The sequence below is a fragment of the Triturus cristatus genome, chromosome 1_1, assembly GCF_964204655.1.
Source record: "Triturus cristatus chromosome 1_1, aTriCri1.1, whole genome shotgun sequence".
Lineage (NCBI taxonomy): Eukaryota > Metazoa > Chordata > Amphibia > Caudata > Salamandridae > Triturus > Triturus cristatus.
The window spans coordinates 239752351-239772656 of record NC_140579.1 but is presented as its reverse complement, the minus strand read 5'-3'; the positions used below and the strand labels follow the sequence as shown (position 1 = coordinate 239772656).

Below are 20306 nucleotides of genomic sequence, written 5' to 3'. Positions count from 1 at the left end.
AACAGGATAATTACTTACAATCCTTAGCATAGCCCTCCTAAACGGAGTCCATAGAACGAATCGCCGCAAATCAATCAATCAATCTAGTATTTGTAGAGCATAGCTTGTCACCAGGGAGGGTATCTAGGCGCTTGCAGTGTGTGAGCCACGATTTTTGCTGACCAGTTCCTGACTCTTAAGACAGTGCATCGAAAAGCACTTTTTAAGACTTTCTCAGCCCACACTCGGGATAATCGGCTCACTATTTAAATTGTTTGCCAACTTTTCGCAACATTTTACTTTTTAGGAGTTCTTTTCTTGTTCTTTAAGAGATTGTTCACGTTTTAACATAATTATGCTAATGTTTTAAACATATTTCTCTCCTACAAATACTTCCCACGATGGGCCAGATGTAGGAAGTGAAATACCGATCGCAAACGCAGGAATTCGCAGAATTTCTACGTTTGCGATTGCAAAAGACCCATGTGGAATGTAAAGGCAAGCGCAAAATAAGGAATCGCTAAAAAAAGCGAAATCAGTTTAGCTATTCCTTATTTTGCGAATCAGACTTATCGACTCCCAAATAGCGCCTCGCAAAATAACATAAAAAAAATCGCAAGACCAATGTAAGAAAAATCGCAAATAGCGATTTCTCGGAAAATCGCTATTTGCGAGTCACAAATTACCACCAACTCAAAGCAGGTGGTAACCAGGTGCACTGCAGAAAAACAGCCCCAGAATGCAGCAGTTCAAACACAATGGCGGCCCTCTGTCATTGCAAGGTGGATGCGGATCGAAGCAGCAGCACAGAGGATGAGGAGGCGACAGGAATGCATATTCAGAGTATGCATCACCCTTTTCCAACTCACAGAAGAGGAAATACATGACAGGTACAGGCTTCACCCCACAACCATCCTAGACCTCATACGTGACTTGAACCCCATCCTGGAGCCGCAGACACGCAGGGCGCACGCAATTCCACTACATGTGCAGGTCCTTTGTTCCCTGCACCTACTTGCATCCTGTAGTTACCAGGGGGTGATAGCTGTGGCTGGAGGTGTCTCACAAAGTTGCCTGTCACGCTTCAACACCTTCCTGGATGCCATGCTTCAGAGAATGCACCTTATATCTGGTTTCCCTCAACGCAAATGGAACTGCATAGGACAAAGATGGATTTTTATCAGATGGCCCAGTTCCCACATGTCATAGGGTGCATCGATGGGACACATATTGCAATTTGCCCCCCCTCTGCCACGGAGTACATATATCGGAACAGGAAGTCATATCATTCGATCAACGTTCAGGTCATTTGTATTGCGTCACACATCATAACTGATATAGTTGCGAAATTCCCTGGGAGCACGCATGACTCCTACATCTTCAGGCACAGCGGAATCTACACACGTCTGGCTGGGGGTGAATTTGGCGAAGGATACCTGCTAGGTAAATGCATGCGACACATCCTGATGTATACCTTTGTTGTATCTGTTAGTGCCTGTGATTGAAGTCTCATCCTTTCCCACTTAGGTGACAGCGCATATGCGGTGCATGCATTCATACTCACCCCATTCCTTAACCCGCCTACCCCAAGTGAAAGGAGATACAATGCTGCCCATAGGTCCACGCTGTATGTGGTGGAGCGGACTTTCGGTTTTCTGAAGAGCAGGTTCCGCTGCCTCCACAAGAGTGGGGATGCACGGCAGTACCGCCCCGAGATATGCTGCAAAATCATTGCCACCTGTGCCATGCTACACAACCTGGCCATGAAGAAGAGGACACCAGTTGAAATCACCGATGCGCATGTATTTTACCTTGTCTGTTGTCTCTGGCTGAGCTGTCCACATCTCCTATCCCACTGAGGGTCTTAGGCTGGAGGGTGGACTCCACCAATTCATCCAGGGGTGTGCTTGCAGGCACTGTGGATGGTCCGCCACCTGTGTTCTTGTTGTTTAAACCTGTCAGCCACCCTCTCCTTCGCACGTGAGCGCAGATCATATCAGTGCTACTTCAGCTCGTCGATGGAGCACTGGGTGACACCAATGGCATTAATTTTGCCTTGGATTTCAAGCCAGATCTTCCTTTTCTGGGATTTTGGAACATGCAGAGATTTCTTCCCAAAAAGTTGGTCGTGAGTCTTCACAACCTCTTCAATTAACACCTCCAACTCCTTTTCGCTAAATTTCTGCTTCCTCTTCCTCGCTGCAGGCTCCTTTCCCTTCTCCTGTGTCTCCATGCTGGTATTTGGTGTCTGCCTGGTAACTCCTGTGCAGCGCCTGGGTGTGTGCTCCTGCTCTCTGCTCTCCCACAGCCTCAGGCACTGAGAAACAGCATGGGTGTGGCCACTTCCTGTGTGTGATGTAATCAGGGTGCACCTGAATGGCAGATTCACTAATTTGTGATTTTTTTTTTTAAATTTGGGATTTCGCTAATTCCGATTCGGACAGGGGTTTGTAATTTTTACCGAATCGCAGACATTTTGCGATTGTTTTTTTCTACATTGCGGTTTGCGAGTTCTTAATAGCGATTCGGTAAAAATCGCTATTAAGAACTCACAAATTTGTTTTTACCTACATCTGCCCCTATATGTTCACTTTTTAGCGGAATTCTGCTGAATAATTTTTTCTAGGAACGCTGAACAGCATTTAAAATTGGTTTACAGTAGAGTAATTTTCTCCCTCCGTTTACCATTCTGCAGAGCTAATTCGACTTGGTGCGCTTTCGACCAGTCAACAGTAGATTCGGCATATTGTTTCATGATGTCTGTGGGTTTCCGCAGATTTTAGGGTTGTAGGTGTAGGAAACATTTTGTATTTTAAACATGGAAAACACTTAAAGGAAGCAGTGTTGTAGCAGGTGGGTCATTGATCCTAATTCGAGGAAGAAAAAGCACCCCACTGTCTCACCTTGTTGGGCAGTTTCCTTGGGGTGTCTCAGGCCCCTCATTCTCCTGTCTCACAGTATGGGTATTCACTTCCGTGCTTGTAACCGTCAGAGCATCGTCATAGACGTCATATGTCCGCTTGAGTAACTTTCACAGCGATCTCTTTATATTCATACATTTATTAAATGTGTGCACACATTTCTGATTTAAAATCAGCCAGTTGTTGAATAAATATTCAACATTCGTTAGGCAATATTCTTTCGGCATCCCCCTTCCCTCGAGTTGCTTCGCGTGGCCCCCACCAGACGCTTGTCCACCTTGTTTCCACTGTGGAACTCTAGACTCTCCGTAACCCAACCGATGGTGAGAGCACCTGATACGTCCCAGGTGAGCAGGATAACCTGCCGGACCTCGTGTTCCACATGACAACCCCAGGCTTGGTGCAGCTGCACTTCTGTGCCTCCATTAGGGATGTTCAGGAGTGCCACTCCCAGCATGGCTTGGGAGGACAGGGCATCAGTTTGGTGGGAGTTGGGAACTTGCCGTCTAGTGCTCTCTCCTGGGTTCTGCGCTTGGTTAGAGTGGCTGCTTTTACTGTGGCAGGGAGAGTAGGGTTGTCTAACCTATGTACGGGATGAGGAGAGCCGAAGGGCCTCTCCTGGTGTTTCCTTGGTGAGAGGGAGGCACCAAGGTAAAGTTTTATTGCAAGTTTGGCAACTCAGTTGAGGCAGGAGGCACCCCCATCCTCTACTGCAACTGTCAGAAAATCAAATCCCTAGTGATACTATACTAAATGCGAAGTAGCTCTCTGCGACTCCGTGACTCCTCAGAGGTACCACAGCATTCAGGATGACAGATCCCACACATGCACCACACGTCATGCAACACCCAAACCCACACACCCATTCATCACTAACAAATAATGCTTAGTTAACAGCACAACACCTAGACCCCCCGATCCTTGTATTGTTCACTGTCTTGTATTCTCAAGTGCTTCTTTCCATCCAGCTCAGCTCAGCTCATTTCATCCAAGGAACCCAGTCGCTCACCTTTAACTTCATAGCAACCTTCTTCTCCTTAGATCATACCATCTTTTAGATTTCACTTGACACTCCTGAGTTCTTTCACACACCTTCTCCAACTTCGCACTCTCTTCTCTGTGACACATCAGTAAAATCCACAACTTAGTACCTTATGATGTGCCTCTCACAAGGTAAAAGGTGTACACCCAGTACCATTGTATGACATTTTTCTATGTTCCCAAGCCATTCCTCTATCTCCTTAAGCCATAACGAAATATTCTTCAGACTCAAGTGTAGGTTATCCATGACGAGTTTGTTGAACTTTCCACAAGTCCATTTGGTTGTACAACACTTGCCTTGCATGTTCAGTACTTGGTGCCTGACACAAGCTTATTTATCTTCCTCTAGCAGAATTGCAAGCAATTATCTGTCACTAAAATGTAAAGAAATTCTCCCTCAAAATAACTTTACGCAAAACCTGTATTACTTGTTTAGCAGACACCTTTTCAATAAATTCAGGTTGAATCCACTTTTACAAGCTACCAATACTACTATATAACTCCTGCTCTTCCTGGAATGTTCTGATGGTCTCATGATAGTGACTGCAACTTCAACTTACACCTTATACAAAACGGGAACTAAGTCTAAAAGCCCACTCAACAACTTCAGCCCTTTGTCACTCACTGCACATTTTATACATAGCTTAACCCCATACCCCCCCACCATTCTATCCATTTCTGACTGCTGGAACTTTTCCCTCAAATACTTCTTAGTACCACCCACATGGCTCCAATGCCATATCATTTAACCTCCTTAATGAAACAGGTGGAACATACCAAGTCCCACTGTATCCGGTTACAGCACTTGTTTTACAGTTCTAAAACCGTAATCCAGGGTGAGATCGAGCCATACTGCCATCATATTTTGCTTAACTGCTACCAATCCTTCATCTTCACTCAGTATCCATCCACTCCTGCTTTGTCAAAGCAATTGCAACCATGCCTTTGTAACCCTCAGCCTCACCCTTCACACAATTTCTGCATTGTTCTGACAAGTGATCTGCACCCTCATTTTGCCACTTGCTATATCTGGAAATGTTACTCTTTTAACATTATAACCTATCTTGCAGTGAATGGTGTGGCACCAAAGCACCCTTACTTGGTAGCAATTGTCACAATGGTCTGTGATCTGTTCGTAACACACGCCAATTCTCTTGGTTTGATACTTTCATTGGACACCGTGTGGGGAGATTAGGATGGCTTCCTCTACTATCTACTAGATGGGGAAGAGTTGAAAGGCTCCCTCTGCTTTATCTTGAGTGGAGGAGAGGAGGAAGGCTTCTTCTGGTATCTCTGGGATGGGGACAATAGGATTTATCCCTCTGTTATCTCCTGGATGGGTAACTGTAGGATGACATCCTCTGCTTTTTCTAGGAGGGGAGAGTATGGTGGCTTCTTATTCTATCTCCTTAGTGATGGAGAGTAGAATGACTCCCTCTGCTGTCTTCTGCTTAGAGGAGAGTAGTATGACTTTCTGTACTGTCTCCTGGGTGGCAGAATTTTCGGATGGCTTTTCCTGGTATCTCCTGGATGACTTTTGCTACTATTTCTTAGGTGGGTTGAGTTGGATGGCTTCCTGTCTTCTGATGGGGAGAGAAAGATGGCTTTCACTGCTATCTCCTGGGTGGGGGAAAGTAGGTTGGCTTCCCCTATCTCTCGGGTGGGCTTCCTCTGAAATCTGAGCATGGAGGGTACTATGGCTTCTTCTGCTATTGTCTCGGTGTGGGAGAGTAGGACAGCTTCTTTTGCTATCGCCTGTGTGAGAAGAGAAGGTTGAATTACTCTGCTATCTCATGGATGCGAAGAGAGAAGGATGGCTTCCTCTGCTATCCCCTGGTGGGGAGAGAAGAGTGGCTTTCACTGCGATTTCTTGGGTAGGGAAGAGTAGGATGACTTCCTCCATCTCCTGAGTGTGCCTCCTCTGATATATCTTGAGCATGGAGAGTAGGATGGCATCTTCTGCTGTCTCCAGAGTGAGGAAGAGTGAGAGAGATTAGGATGGCTCCCTCTGTTATCTTCAGGGTGGAGATAGTAGGACTTCTTTTTCTGCTGTCGTCTGGATGGGGAAAGTACGATGGTTTCCACTGCTATCGCCAGGGTGGAGGGAGTAGGGTGACTTCTTAGTTTGTCCTTCTGGATGAGGAGAGTATATCGGCCTCTCCTACTGTCTCCTGCTTGGCCAACGTAAGATGGCTTCCCCTGGGTGGAAAGTATAGGTTTACTTTATCTGCTATTTCATGGGTGCAAAGAATATAGTGGTTTCCTCAGTTATCTCCTGGTTGGAGACAATATGTTGGCTTCTTTTGCTAACTCCTGTGGGAGAGTAGGCTGGCTGCCTCTGATTGTTCCTGGGTGGTAGAGGGTAGGGTGGATTGTGCTACATTCTGGGTTGCAGGGGGTAGGAAGCCTCTCATGGTATGTTCTGGGTGATGGAGAGTAGGATAGCTTTCTCTGCTATGTCCCAGATGGGGAGAGTAGAGTGGCTTCCTGGGTGGGCGAATGTAGAATGTCTGCCACTGCTGTTACCTTGGAGAGCAGTTCCAATGCTGTGGGATAGCATCCACTGTGCTGTCCTTGTTAGAGTGGGATCGTCTCCTGTTTTGGTCACCTGAGCATGTTTTGGGTGAATTGGGAGAGAGTGTGAAACTTTAGGTTCATGGGCATTGAGTCTCTTGGGTCCCATGAACAGTGCAGTGCGAGGGCCTGGAATGAAGTGAGCACACTTTTAGGGGGACTTGCACTGCCACTGAAGACTTAACCCTCATAGGCACAAAACCAAGAACGTACAGACCTTTTCGTCACAGTGAGCAGTGTGTCACTTGTGTACTCTGTTTATTGTAATAAGGCACTATTGCGTAGGACTGGAGAGTGTCAATCTGAGTCTTAGCAGATGAAGGTGTATCTAAATATTATCATTTGGTCCATTTAGGCAACCTCAGTACTTGATAATGTTGCTGTAAAGCAATACACCCATCATAAAATAAACAAATCTAGGTTAAAAGAGAGAACTTTAATAATAAAGCATAAATTGAAAAAGTTTTAGTGACTAAAATTCATACTTCAACTGTCAAATGCAAAAAGCGTGAAAAACGTAAGTGAGATTTTTTTGACACATTTAAATATTTCTTATTTTTCTCAATTTGATCATAAAATCTAATTTCTAAACCTAACTGCAACTATATTACTTTCCACTGATTACTAAATGTAATTCCTAAAAGAGAACTAGAAGTCCTACCCCTCTCCCTAAAACAAAGCCTAAGCTTTGAACAATTCCTTGCGTTCATCTCGGTTTAAAGTTTTTCATGTGCCGTATTCCAATCTCTGAGTCTATCCTTTTCTCCATTCCTAACACTGACCTTAACTCTTGCCAATAAAGTTACCGTCACATTATACCTTTGCCTAACCCATACCCTGCCATGTAACCCAATCCTTCATGCTCACCCTTACCTGTGCCTTATTTCTAACCTTTTTCCAAATCATTACCCCATGCCTGATAATTAGTCTTCCTCGCCACATGACTAACACAGTGAGCTTCAGCTCCACACCAGAACCCTCCAAAGCAAAAAAGTCAGCCTCCCATGCCTCCCATCCCTTCCCAATATGGCCGACCCATTACACCCATGACCCCTATAAGAGGCGGGCCGGCCCAACCCATCAGCCTGTTTTTTTTGTTCTGCGCACGTCTCTCCAGATGCGTCAGGTAAGTGGTGCCTGCTGTGGCAGGTACGTGGGTCTCAGGTTGGAGGTCCTGCTCTAGCGGACCCTAGGGGCTTGGACTCTGTTTGTTTTCCCCCCGCTTATACCCCCGGTATGTTTGCTTAGACGTTGGATTGAGGTTTCCCTTGATTCCTCCTTCGAGCCGGTTAGGCTCTGCTTTAGCGAGCCGTGGGTTTTTCAGGGGGGGCGGGGATGCGTGGGGGCAGTTCTTTCGTGCCCTTTTCTGTGTTTCCCTGGGCTTTTCCCGCTCATGTTTAGGGGAGTTTGAATGGCTTTGTGCCTTCTGTGTCTCGCTGTGACTCCCCCCTTCTTGAGGCACGTTTTTGGGTCCTGATTTCCGGGTCCCATTGTACTTTCTTACGGATTCCCGTTGATTCCGCCGCCCGTCTTTCCTTGACGTGCGGGCGGCGGCTGTGCGGCGATGTCCGTGTGTGGGTTAAATATGCATATTAGTTACATTCCTCCTCTGCCTACCTGCTTGTTCCTCCCCCGGGTCTCTGGATCGGGCGGGGGCTTCACTTTGCTGATTTCGGCCCCGAGCCGCGATTTGTGGCTTTGCGCCTCCCGCTTCGGCGCGGGCGGCGGCTCTGCGAGGTTTGGGCCCGGCGCTGCGGGGTCCATGTTTGTGTGCCGCTGCCACCCGCCTTCCCGTCCGGGTGCCGTGGAGGGCGGTGGCGGGGGGGCCTGGCTTGCCTGCCTTCCGGGGATTCTCCGGTTTTGCTGGTGTCAGTCTCGGCGTGGTTTCGGCTCTGGGCCTTCCGGCGTGGGACTCCCCATGCCGTTTCTGTTGCGGGGCTACGTTGCGGCGTTGCTTCCTGTGCACTGTTGGTTCTTCATGTTTCCCGCTCAGGGGCCGGCTCGTTGTCCCGGGGGCGGGGTTTGGTTTGTCCCGCGCTGGCTCTCCCTGGTGTTTTCTCACGCCTTCTTCTCTGCCCATTTTAGGTGCCGGGGTCGGGCAGGTTGCTGGTGTCCCTGGTGTGGCGCCGGTCATCTCACTTTTTGCAAGGTCTGGCTCGAGCGCATGCGCGCTGGTCCTTTTCGCGCTACGGCTATCCCTGATCTTGCAATGTCTCTGCTTGCTCTTTCTGGTGTATAGGCGCTGGCGTTTCCTTCAGTTCGGTCTGTACAGAGTTACAGTTGCCTAATGGTTCTGCTCCTAGACTCTTGCTCTCAAGGTTACAGGCTCAATTCCCATTGATTCTGTTTACACGACTTGGTCGCCGGTTCGGATCCCGGGGGTCCGCTCGGCCCTTCTTTGTAGCCTTTAATTTGTCCTGCTCCTGGGGCTTCTCGGTTTCCGTGGCTTTGCTTCGCTTTGCTGGTACGCGTGTTCTGTCCTGGTGGTTGGGGGTGCTGGCTGGGTACTTGACTCTTACTCCTCCAGTTCTGTGTTACCCTCTCTTGGCTGCTGTGCCATGCGGGTCTTGTCGCCCCGTTGGGTGCGTTGTTGTGTTCCGTTGGCCTGGTGGCTTGGTGGTCTGTTGCGTCCGCTTCAGGCGCCTGTGTTTGTCCTCTTGATCTGGCTCCGTCACTATGGCCGTGTGGACAGAGTCACTATCGCCTAAATGGTTAATGTCTTAGCCTCTTCCTCTGAAGGATAGGTGTTCAATCCTTGGTCTTGCAATGTCACTGTTAATGGGATGCGCCGCCCGCCTTCCCTTCGGTGGCGGGCGGTGGAGGTTGTATGCGATTGTCATTTTACTCCGCTGTCGTCCATCCTGCGCACGGGTGGTGTGTTGCCTTCCTTCTCCCCCCTCTCCTGCTGCTCTCGCCTCCCGCCTGCCTCTGGTGGGTGGTCGTCTTCCTGCCCCGGTTGGTTCGGGGTTCCCGGGAGGAGGCCCTGCTCTGTCGGGCTCACTTGCTAGTTCCCCCTCCTTCTGGCCCTCGCAGTCCTGCCCTGCGCTCCCCCCTCCCCCGCCGCCTTGTGCTTGATGCCCTGCTATAGGGGGCTCTGGGGTTTGGGTTTTGGCGTTTGGCTGCCCCTCTCTGTGGGGGCGGCTGTGGGCTTGTCTGTTTTTCCGGCTGTTGTGCCTGTGTGCGTGTGGGTCCCTCGGCCCCCTCTGTTGTGGGTGTACTGTTAGGGGCACGGGGCTCGGTTGGCTTTCGAGGTTGTGGGGCCTTCGGCCTTACCACCCTGATTGCGCCTGGTCTCATCTGCTCTCAGCGGTTAAGCAGGGTCTGGCCTGGTTCGTACCCGGATGGGAGTCCGCCTGGGAATGCCAGGTGCTGTTGACTATGGGGTCCTTCTTGGGCTCGCCCTGTCTTGTCCGGGTCTGCGGCTTTGCCGCTCCCTCTTCTTCCTGCTCCCTGTCTCGGCGGGCAGCTCTTACGCCCTTTTCCGGACAGCTTCCTGCTGTCTCCGTACTTCTCCTTGCCCCCTGGGGGTTGGGGTCTTTGTTGTGGTCCTTCTGTTCGGTCCTGCTTGGTCGGGCCGGGGGTTCGGCGCCCACCTCTGGTGGGGTGAGCGTTCTGTCCTTTTTCTGCTGGGTCGCTTTTGGAGGTCTCGCTTGTCCTTCTCTGATCGGATCCTGTCATGGGGTTTGATTTGTTCCCCTGGTTTTTCCTGTTGGGGTTGTCTGCCTTGGTGGGGGCCTTCCTCGTATCATGTTTTGGGTCTTGTTGCCTGGCAGTTTTTCTCCTTCCGGTTGGTCTCGGTGCCTCTGGCCCTTCCTTGGTGCGGTTTGCCCCGGGCCCTTCCCGCTCTCTGTCCTGGTGCGGCTGGGTGCATCCTTCCCTTTGGCGGCTTTTTGTTTCCCTGGGGGGCATGCTTGGGTTCCTGTACTGTGCTGGGTCAGTGGTTTTCCCTGTGGGCGGTTTTCTCGTCTGGCTTCTGTTTCCCGGTCCTTGGATTCTCTGGGGTTTTCCCCTGCCTTGCTGGCCCAGCCTCGTGCTCCCAGGTGTTTGGGGGGTTCGCCCCTGTTGGTGGCTGCCTGTGTGGCGGTGTTCTTCTGGGTCCCTTTGGTGCTGTTTGCTTCCTTTGGGTCTCCGGTGTTGGCTCTTAGGCCTTCTCGTCCTGGCTCCCAGACTGGAGTCGCTCTGACCTTTTGGTTGTGGTCTTTGCCTCTTACTCTGCGGGTTGAGTGTTCGTTCCCTGGTCTTTAGCTGGCACTGGGTTTTCCCTGGTTTTGGTTGGGATTTGTTTGGGCCTTTGCGCTTTCCTGAAGGTCCTTCTTCTTCCGGGGATTCTGTGCTTGTTTGGCCTGGCCGGGCTTTTTGTCCTGTTGGTGGTGCTCGCATGGGCCTGCCCCTGCTTTCTTTTTCCCTTGCTGGTTTTTGTTTCCAGCTGTGCTGTTGGGTGTCCGGGGGTGCTTGTGCCTTTGGTTCTATGCTCCCTGGCGGGCCCTTGCGCTTCCGGTGTGGCTTGTGTCCTCGTCTTTTGTCCCTGGTTTTGGGGTTCCGGGGCCTGTTGGCTCTGGTGGCTCCCGGGGGGTCTTGACGTGGCTCGGGTTCGGTTTTCGCCCTGCCCCTCTGTCCTTCTCACCTTTGATGTGTTTCTGCCTGTGTTTTTTTTTTCTCCCGGTGCTTTCCCGTTTTCAGTCGGTTCCTCGTTGTCGGGCTGAGCGGGTTCTGGTTGTTGCACTGGCTGCCTGTGTGGCCGCCTGGGTGCTCGCTTCGGCGGCTCGCTTGGTCCCTGTGCGGGGCGGGCTCGGTCCGTCGCGCTGCTTTTTCCCTGCCTTCTGTGCGTGGGTGGACATGTGGGTTCTCCGCTTTCCACTGTTGCCTGGTTGAGTTCCCTTGGTGGCCGGGTCTCTTCGGTGTCGTTTCCGACGCCATCCTGGGTCTTTTTGTTCCCTTGTTCCTGCCTGGGTTCTCTCCTTGGGGTCGCGGTCCCTTCCAGGGGGTCCTTTGTGTGACTGGGGTGTTTTCCCCTTCTGTTCTCTTCTGCGCCCCTTTCCTTTCTTGCGGCTCTTGCCAGTTGTTTGTATCCGTCTGGTCCGCTGGCCCGTTCCTCTGGTGGATTCGGCTCTCTCGCGGGTGGTGGTCTCCCTTGCGGGGTTGCTGTGTTTGTCGGACTGCGTCTCTCTTTCTGCTGCGACTTTTTTGTTGGGTCGCTGTGGTGGGGTTGCCCTCTGTTCATTCGGTTCCCCTTTTTTGGGGTTTTTGATGCCCTCTTTCGGGATGTCCGTTGGCCGGTCCTGGTGTGTTTGGTCCGGCTTGCTCTCTGGGCCCTGGTTTCTGTGGCTTTTGGCTCCGTGCGGTCTGGTCCGGAGCCTTTCTCTGTCCCCCTTTGGCTTTTGCTTGCGGCTGGTTCCTGCCAGCGCTTCGTGTCTCTGGGGTCCGGGTTTTTGTCCTTCCCGGTGTCTTTCAGTCCCGGGCTGGTTCTTCCTGATCGTGGTTGCCTCTCCCCTGGGTGGTCCTTCCGCTCGTTCTGGCCTGTTGGGTTTTGCCCTCATTCGTGGGCGTCCCCTTCTGGTCTGTTGGTTTCTTGTGAGTTTTCATGAAGCCGCTTGGCTTTGGTATGTGCTCACTGTGTTAGTCATGTGGCGAGGAAGACTAACGAGGAGGTAATGCCCCGATTACTTACCGGTAATCTTCATTACTCCGAGTATAGTCTTCCTCGCCACATGAGTTCCCATCCCTCCCTCCCTGTCTGGCTATCGGCTTCATGTTGTGCTTGGTAGTTTCAGGCTGATGGGTTGGGCCGGCCCGCCTCTTATAGGGGTCATGGGTGTAATGGGTCGGCCATATTGGGAAGGGATGGGAGGCATGGGAGGCTGACTTTTTTGCTTTGGAGGGTTCTGGTGTGGAGCTGAAGCTCACTGTGTTAGTCATGTGGCGAGGAAGACTATACTCTGAGTAATGAAGATTACCGGTAAGTAATCGGGGCATTACCCCATGCCTGATAAAGCTTGTAAACTACCCCACACCAACACCATATTTTAAGTTATTTCACGTAGCCTATCTCTAACCCTAACTCTATTCCTATCATCTTCCTTCTTTTAACTAGACTATGTTAATGCCACTCTCACTGGGACACCAAAAACTCACCTCGCCCCCCTGAGATCTGTTCTTAACATGGCAGCCCGGCTCATCTAAGACGTTAAATGGTTTGAGCACATCACTCCTGTATTCAGGAGCCTCAACTGGCTTCCTATTGAAGGTAGAGGTACCTACAAGACTGCATGTATCATCCACAAAGCCCTTCACTCTCATATTTATTTATTTATGTATTTTTATAGCGCTCTACTACCCGGAGGCGTCTAGGCGCTTGTGAAGGAAGTTCACAAAGCACTGCATGTGTAGAAACCCATGCCAGCCCAGTTACAGGGTGTAAAGCCACGTTTTCTATCCTTTCCTAAAGGACAAGAGATCGGTGGAGTTTCTTAAATGGAGAGGTAGTTTGTTTCACCATCTGGATGTGACATTGAAAAGCTTTTGCCGCCCCATCTTTGGAGGCGGGAGGATGGTACCCTCACCAGTTTCAGGGGGTAGTGCACGGGCTGGCGTGTACCATTGGAAGTGTTTAATTATGTAAGCGGGACCTGAGTTCTGCAGGGCCTTAAAAGCAACACACAATGCTTAAACCTAATTCGTTTCTCGATTGGTAGACAGTGCAGTGTATTGAGGGCCTGTTTGGCAGATGAATATTTGGACAAACCGAAGAGCAATCTAGCAGTGGAATTCTGGAGAACCTGTAGTTTTGTTATTACTGATTTGTTTGCTCCACCTAGTTTTCCACTACAGTAATCTGGTTTAGACAACACTAAGGCTGCCACCACTGTTTTCTACAATCCTGTCGGTATGAAGGGTAATATTTTCTTCAGGATTTTCAAGATATAATAGATGGAAGAAGTGCGTTTGTTTACGTGGTGATGGAAAGAAAGGGTGTTGTCTATAATGACTCCGAGATTTTTTGCCTTAATAACTGGTGTTGGGAGAGTCCCCAGCTCTGCTGACCACCATTCTGAGGACCAGAAGGAGGTAGCTTTCCCAAAGAGGAGTACCTCGGTTTTATCGGAGTTCAACTTTAAACAATTCTCGGCCATCCATATGCAGACACATTGTGAGAAGTTGGCCTGATATGTAGTGCTCACTATTCTAGTGATCACTGTGTATCATTCCAAACGACCCTTATTGATGATTGGTTGTAAGTCAACCTTTTAGACCAGCTATCCTAGTAGCGTGGATACGAGCAGTCTTAGGCTAAACTCTAGAGGGCGTGTTAAGCCAGCTGTTTACCATCACATATACCCCTTGAACACCAAGTGAAAGGACACCACACAAGTTGTTATGAAAATAAAAGGATATTTATTTATGACAAGACTACCCTGACTCTTTATGAGTCAGAGAGCTAAGCACACTACAAAACTCTTAGGAAAATACTTCAGTTGCACAATTTACACAAATGCCCGAGGGGCACGAGAAACCATCTACACTAACAGTGAAATGCGAATGGTTAGAGTCTGGAGATACTGATTCCGGAGTGATCCGATCAGTGGGACTAAACGAAAAAGGAACTGGACACTTGTAGAGCGAACCTGCGATGGAGCACCGAGATGCTCGAGTTACCTAGCCCGGAGGCTGCGGCTGCGTGAAGTTCGTCAAGATGTCGGGAGTCCTCGTGTAGTCTCAGGAGCCTGAAAGAAGAAGTTGCTGGCAGGCGACCAGTGACGATGTTCAGAGCGATCCAAGCCTGGATCGGTGGTGAAGGAAAACCTGAAAGCAGAGGGGACTCAGTTCTCAACCGCTAGCCAGCGATCGTGTGGGTACCAGGAGGGTACCGGCTGAAGTCACCTCGACCAGGTGAGTGGGTGACGTCGGACTCGGCTGTTCCTCGGACCAGGAGGCGCGGCGGCGACCAGGATGGAGGGCGAGCTGTCCCACGAAGGTGTCTGCTGTCGATGATGCTGGGCCCAGGAAGGGGCAGCGGATCTTGGCAGTGGCCACCCAGGCGGGGGAGTCAAGATGGCGTCGGGAGTGGACCAGGAGGGTCCGTGGTACTCCTCTGTCGAAGGGGAGCAAGAGCCAGTCTGGAGCAACCAGACTAGTGATGAAACAATCGTGGTGCGTCGTGAAGAGGGCCACAAGCCGGTCGGCAAGTGGTCGAACAACGCGGTGAACAACAAGGAGCGGAAGGGCCCCCACGCAGATCTCGGGGATGCTGGGGAGGCAGACTTCGATGCTGGAGCTGCTCAGGGTTAGGGCTTCTCAAACCCTAGGTGCACTCACTCGAGGGTCCCTCGGTGGGCGTGCTAGATAAGCGTCGTGCAGGTTCTGAAGATAGCCGGTCCCGCAGGTCTCGTCACACCTACGACTCTCAGCTGAGCTGATGAGGGAGGTAAAAGGTCAGAGATGGCAGGGAACTCGGGTCTCGTCGAGCTGGGCAGTCTTGATCCGTAGGAGAGACTTACAGCAAACCGCAAGCGCTTAGATGGTGCCTGCTGGTGCAGGGTGGCTACTCCTTAGCCACAAGGGAGAGTCTTCAGAAATAGTCAAGAGTTCCTTTCGTGGAAAGTAGTTCGTGATTCGGAGTTATCCGATTATCTGATTATCCAATTTGGGAAGGGGACTCGCTCCTACCTTTATTCTAAGAGAAAGGGGCTGGCCCGAGACTAGGTTCTACCTATGGGTGGAGCCAGGAGGGGGGTGGTTACACCCCTATCCTTTGTCCGGCTTCGCGCCAGCTCAGGGGCTGGTGTGCCCCCGAAACTGGTTTGAGCCGGGCTATGCACAGTGAGCACCGGGGTGCCACTTGCAGTCACCTTCCTTTCAGCCCTGCCTACCTGGGATACATAAACCCTGTCTGGGACGGTGCTAACACCGCCCTCGACAGGAAACCCTTTGTCCAAGCTCCCCTTGCTGGAAGGTCCCCCAGCAGCAGGAGGTCAGACTTGTGTCTGGTGGCAGCATCCATTTTGTGATGCTGAGGCTTGAGTCAACTTTAACCGGGGTTCAAGGTTACTTCCATGTCGTGTCCCTCTAAAAGGGGGGAATGCTAACCCCGTCACCAGGACTGGCGAGGGGTTCGTATTCCCATTCGTATGACACCTTACTCGACATGTATAGGTGATGCGATGCCAAAGTTAGCAACTAACCGCAAGGATTATAATGCCTTAAAAGTAGTTGGCCCGCGTCACCATGGAACGGCTATTAGGGCTTGGTTCCGCAAGCCGTCGACGGGCTCAGCTCGCGCCAGAGCACCGTCCCACATGATTCCCTGCACTCTGCCTTCAGGATTGATAAGGCCTGCTATAGGAGTGACTGATAGGAATCCATGTGTCCATTTTAGGGTTAGGTGTAGGAATACTACACCTGCAGCAACGGGTGATTACACCACGTGGCCCCAGCTGTCGTGCAGCCAGTTGTGTCAGATTTGGGCGGCCATTCCAGGGGTGGCATAATACATGCTTCAGCCCCTGGTAGGCCCTGGGTACACCGATGCCCTGGATACCTGTGGTATGCTGAGACAGGGACTGACAAGGTGGCCCAGTTCCAATTAGTGGATGCACCTAACGTACATGTGTGTTAATTTCGAGAGAGAACAGCTAGGCTGTGGGTCTGATTGGCAGGCCCACAGCCGGAGAAAGTCGTAAACCAATGAAGCAAAAGCAAAAAATCTGGGTGATCATAGGATTGCAGACCCTACTCTCCTACATGACCCCCCCCAAACTTTGGGACAATAAGCTAACCTTGACCAGGTGAGTCTTCTTGCTCTAAGTGGAAATACCTGGAGAGCCCATCTGCATTGCCATGATCAGTGCCAGGTCTATGCTCCACTGTGAAGTCCATCCCCTGTAGGGAAATGGACCACCTAAGTAGTTTGGGGTTTTCACCCTTCATTTGATTTAGCCACAAGAGGGGCTTATGGTCGGTCTGAATCTTGAAGTGAGTGCCAAACAAGTATGGCCTCAACTTCTTCAGGGCCCAAACCACAGCAAAGGCCTCCCTCTCAATAGCTGACCAATTCTTCTCTCTGGGGGTCAGCCTCCTGCTAATAAAAGCTATGGGCTGGTCATGACCATCAAAATTCAGTTGCGATAGAACAGCTCCCACACCCAGCTCCGAAGCGTCTGTTTGGACAATGAATGGTTTGGAGTAGTCTGGACTCTTTAGGGTAGGTGCTGTGCACATGGCCTGCTTTAGGTCATCGAATGCCTTCTGACAGCTTGCTGTCCACTGAACTTTTTTTGGCATCTTTTTACTTGTCAGGTCGTTTAGCGGGGTCACAATGGATCCATAATTTCTGACAAATTTCCGGTAATAACCAGTCAGGCCCAAGAAAGCTCGAACCTGAGTCTGGGTGGTTGGAGGAGCCCAGTCCTGGATGGCCTGTATTTTGCTCTCCAATGGTTGAACCTGGCCTCCACCTACAAGGTTGCCCAGGTATACAACCTGTGTCTGCCCTATCTGGCACTTGGTGGCCTTGATAGTGAGGCCTGCCTTCTGCAGGGCCTCTAACACTTTCCTCAGGTGGACCAGGTGATCCTCCCAGGTGGAGCTAAAGACAGCGATATCGTCCAGATACGCCGCACAGAAGTCGTCCAACCCAGTGAGAACTCGATTCACCAGCCTTTGGAAGGTGGCAGGTGCATTTTTCAAACCAAAGGGCATTACCACGAACTGATAATGCCCACCCGGGGTAGAAAAGGCTGTTTTGGGCTTGGCCTCCTCAGCTAACCTGATTTGCCAATACCCAGCTGTCAGGTCAAACGTACTTAAGTAGTTGGCCGAGGCCAACCGGTCGATAAGTTCGTCTGCTCTTGGTATCGGGTGGGCGTCGGTCTTAGTGACCGCATTGAGACCTCTGTAGTCCACGCAAAACCTCATCTCTTTCTTACCGCCCTGGGTGTGAGGTTTCGGCACGAGCACTACGGGACTAGCCCAGGGGCTGTCCGAGGGTTCAATGACTCCCAGCTCCAACATTTTCTGCACCTCTGTCTTGATGCAGTCTCTGACATGATCAGGTTGCCGATAGATTTTACTCTTTACGGGCAGACTGTCCCCAGTGTCGACCTCGTGGGTACACCACTTGGTCTGACTGGGTGTCAGAGAGAACATATGTCGAAAGGATTGAAGAACCTGTTTACAATCCTCTTGTTGATGCCCAGAGAGGCTGCCACAAAAGACAACACCATCTACTGATCCATCGTCAGGGTTCTGAGAGAGCAGGTCCGGGAGAGGGTCACTCTCCTCCTCCTGTCCCTCATCTGTGGCCATGAGCAAGCCCATGCCCTCCCTGTCGACATACGCCTTGAGCCTGTTTACGTGGAGCACCCTGTGGGGGCTCCGGGGAGTTCCCAGGTCTACCAGGTAGGTGACCTCTCCCTTTTGCTCAATGATCGTGTGGGGCCCAGACCATTTGTCTTTGAGTGCTGCTGGGGCCACTGGCTCCAGCACCCACACCTTCTGTCCAGGCTGGTACACAGTCCGGACAGCCTTTTGGTCGTGCCAAGCTTTCTGTAATTCTTGGCTCGCCTCAAGGTTTTTAGACGCCTTTTCCATGTACTCCGCCATCCGCGAGCGGAGACCGAGCACATAGTCCACAATGTTTGATGCCGGCTTTCTGAGAGGTCTCTCCCATCCTTCCTTTACCAAACAAAGGGGTCCCCTTACAGGATGTCCGAACAGAAGCTCAAAAGGGCTGTAGCCAACCCCCTTCTGCGGGACCTCTCTGTAGGCGAACAAGAGGCAGGGTATCAGGACATCCCATCTCCGCCGAAGCTTTTCAGGTAGTCCGTGAATCATCCCTTTTAGGGTCCGGTTGAATCTCTCAACCAGCCCATTGCATTGTGGGTGATAGGGTGTGGTGAACTTGTAGTTGACACCACATTCCTTCCACATAGCAGTCAGATATCCCGACATGAAGTTTGCACCTCTGTCTGAGACGACCTCCTTAGGGAAGCCCACTCTGGAGAACACTCCAAGTAGGGCCCGTGCCACCACAGGTGCCGTAGTGGTCCTAAGGGGAATAGCTTCAGGATACCTGGTGGCGTGGTCCACCACCACCAGTATAAACTTGTGCCCTGATGCTGTCTGGGGTTCCATTGGTCCGACAATGTCGATCCCCATTCGTTCAAAGGGTACCCCCACCACTGGTAGTGGTATGAGGGGGGCCTTTGTCGTGCCACCTGACTTACCACTGGCTTGGCAAGTGACACAGGAGCGGCAAAACTCCTTCGTATCTTCGGACATGTGGGGCCAGTGAAAGTGTGGAACAATTCTGTCCCAAGTCTTATTCTGGCCTAAGTGACCTGCAAGGGGAATCTCGTGGGCCAAGGTGAGAAGGAAACCTCTCAGAGACAAGGGGATGACCAGCCTCCTGGTCGCACCAGGTTTGGGGTCTCTTGCCTCAGAGTACAGGAGTCCATCGTCCCAGTACACTTTGTGGGTACCCGTGGCGTTCCCTGCAGCCTCAGCAGCGGCCTGCTGTCTGAGGGGTTCAAGTGAGGGGCAGTCTAACTGTGCCTTCCCCAGGTCTTCCCTGGAGGGTCCCCCTGAGCCCAGAAACTCAACCTGACCAGGTTCAAGCTCTTGCGGCTCAGTTTCCCTCAGTTCTTTAAGGTCAGCCTCCTCGGAGACTTGATCCACGACCTGGGGCAAGGGGGAAGGCGAAGCCTTACCCTTACTGCTCCTTTTCTTGGAAGGTGTCTGGTCCGTTCTTCCAGGATCCAGCACCTGTTCAGTGGGGCATCTTTTGGCCTGTGACCTGGTCACAGCAAGGACATGTGCTGGCAAACCTAACATTTCCATGTGAGTCCTCTGCTCCACTTCTGACCATTGTGACGTTTCCAAATCATTGCCCAACAGACATTCTACGGGGAGGTCTGAACTAACCACAACCTTTTTCGGGCCACTTACCCCTCCCCAGGAGAAATCAACAACTGCCATACTGTGATTGGTAGTGACGTTGCTGGCATTGGTCACTAGGTAACTGGTACCTAGCATGATCTGTCCAGGGTCCACGAAGTTAGGCGTCACCATGGTGACACTGGCACACGTGTCCCTGTAGGCCTGAGCCACTCTTCCATTTATCAAAGGTGTCTGCCTGTATTTGCCCAAAGTATTGGGACTGGCATCAGGGGACATATCCATATCCCCTGTACAGACAAGGACGGCCTGAGTGAGCGTGCCGACTAAGTCGTCACTCCCCTCGGTTCCCAAGGTTAACCCAACTAATGCCTTGGGAGGCGCACTACCACTGCTGACTGTACTAGGGGGCGCAGGTGCCTTAGGGGCTGCAGTGGTAGGAGTTTGCCCTCCTTTCTTGGTGCACTCACTAAACCAGTGAGTCTTACTTTTACAGTATTGGCACCACCTTTTTGACTGGCCTTCTTGAGTCTTCTTCTTCTGTGAAGCCTGACCCCCACCCTCTTTGGTTTGTTGGGGACCTGTCGAAGACTTCTGGTCATTTTGTTCGTTCTTGTTACCCTTTTGGTCTGCTTTCTTCTGACCACCCTGGTTCTGATTCTGGTTCTGCTTGACCCTTGTTCTGACCCATCTGTCTGCCTTCTTTCCCAATTCTTGGGGAGAGGTCAGATCCGAGTCGACAAGGTGCTGATGCAACAATTGGTTCTGACAGTTGTTTAAAATCTGTTCTCGCATGATAAGATTGTACAATCCTGTGTAATCAGTAACCTTGCTACCCAGCAACCAGCCTTCCAAAGCCTTAGTGGCACAATCGACAAAGTCAGCCCAATCCTGAGACTG

General features: G+C 51.1%; 1 protein-coding gene and 1 pseudogene across 2 annotated transcripts in view; both read left to right on the top strand.

Annotated features, from left to right (window-relative positions):
• Positions 1-20306, top strand: part of NFASC (neurofascin) — a 1241670-nt gene that overhangs the window by 451863 nt on the left and 769501 nt on the right. The window lies entirely within an intron of this gene.
• LOC146870072 (5S ribosomal RNA) lies at positions 9775-9893 on the top strand (annotated as a pseudogene).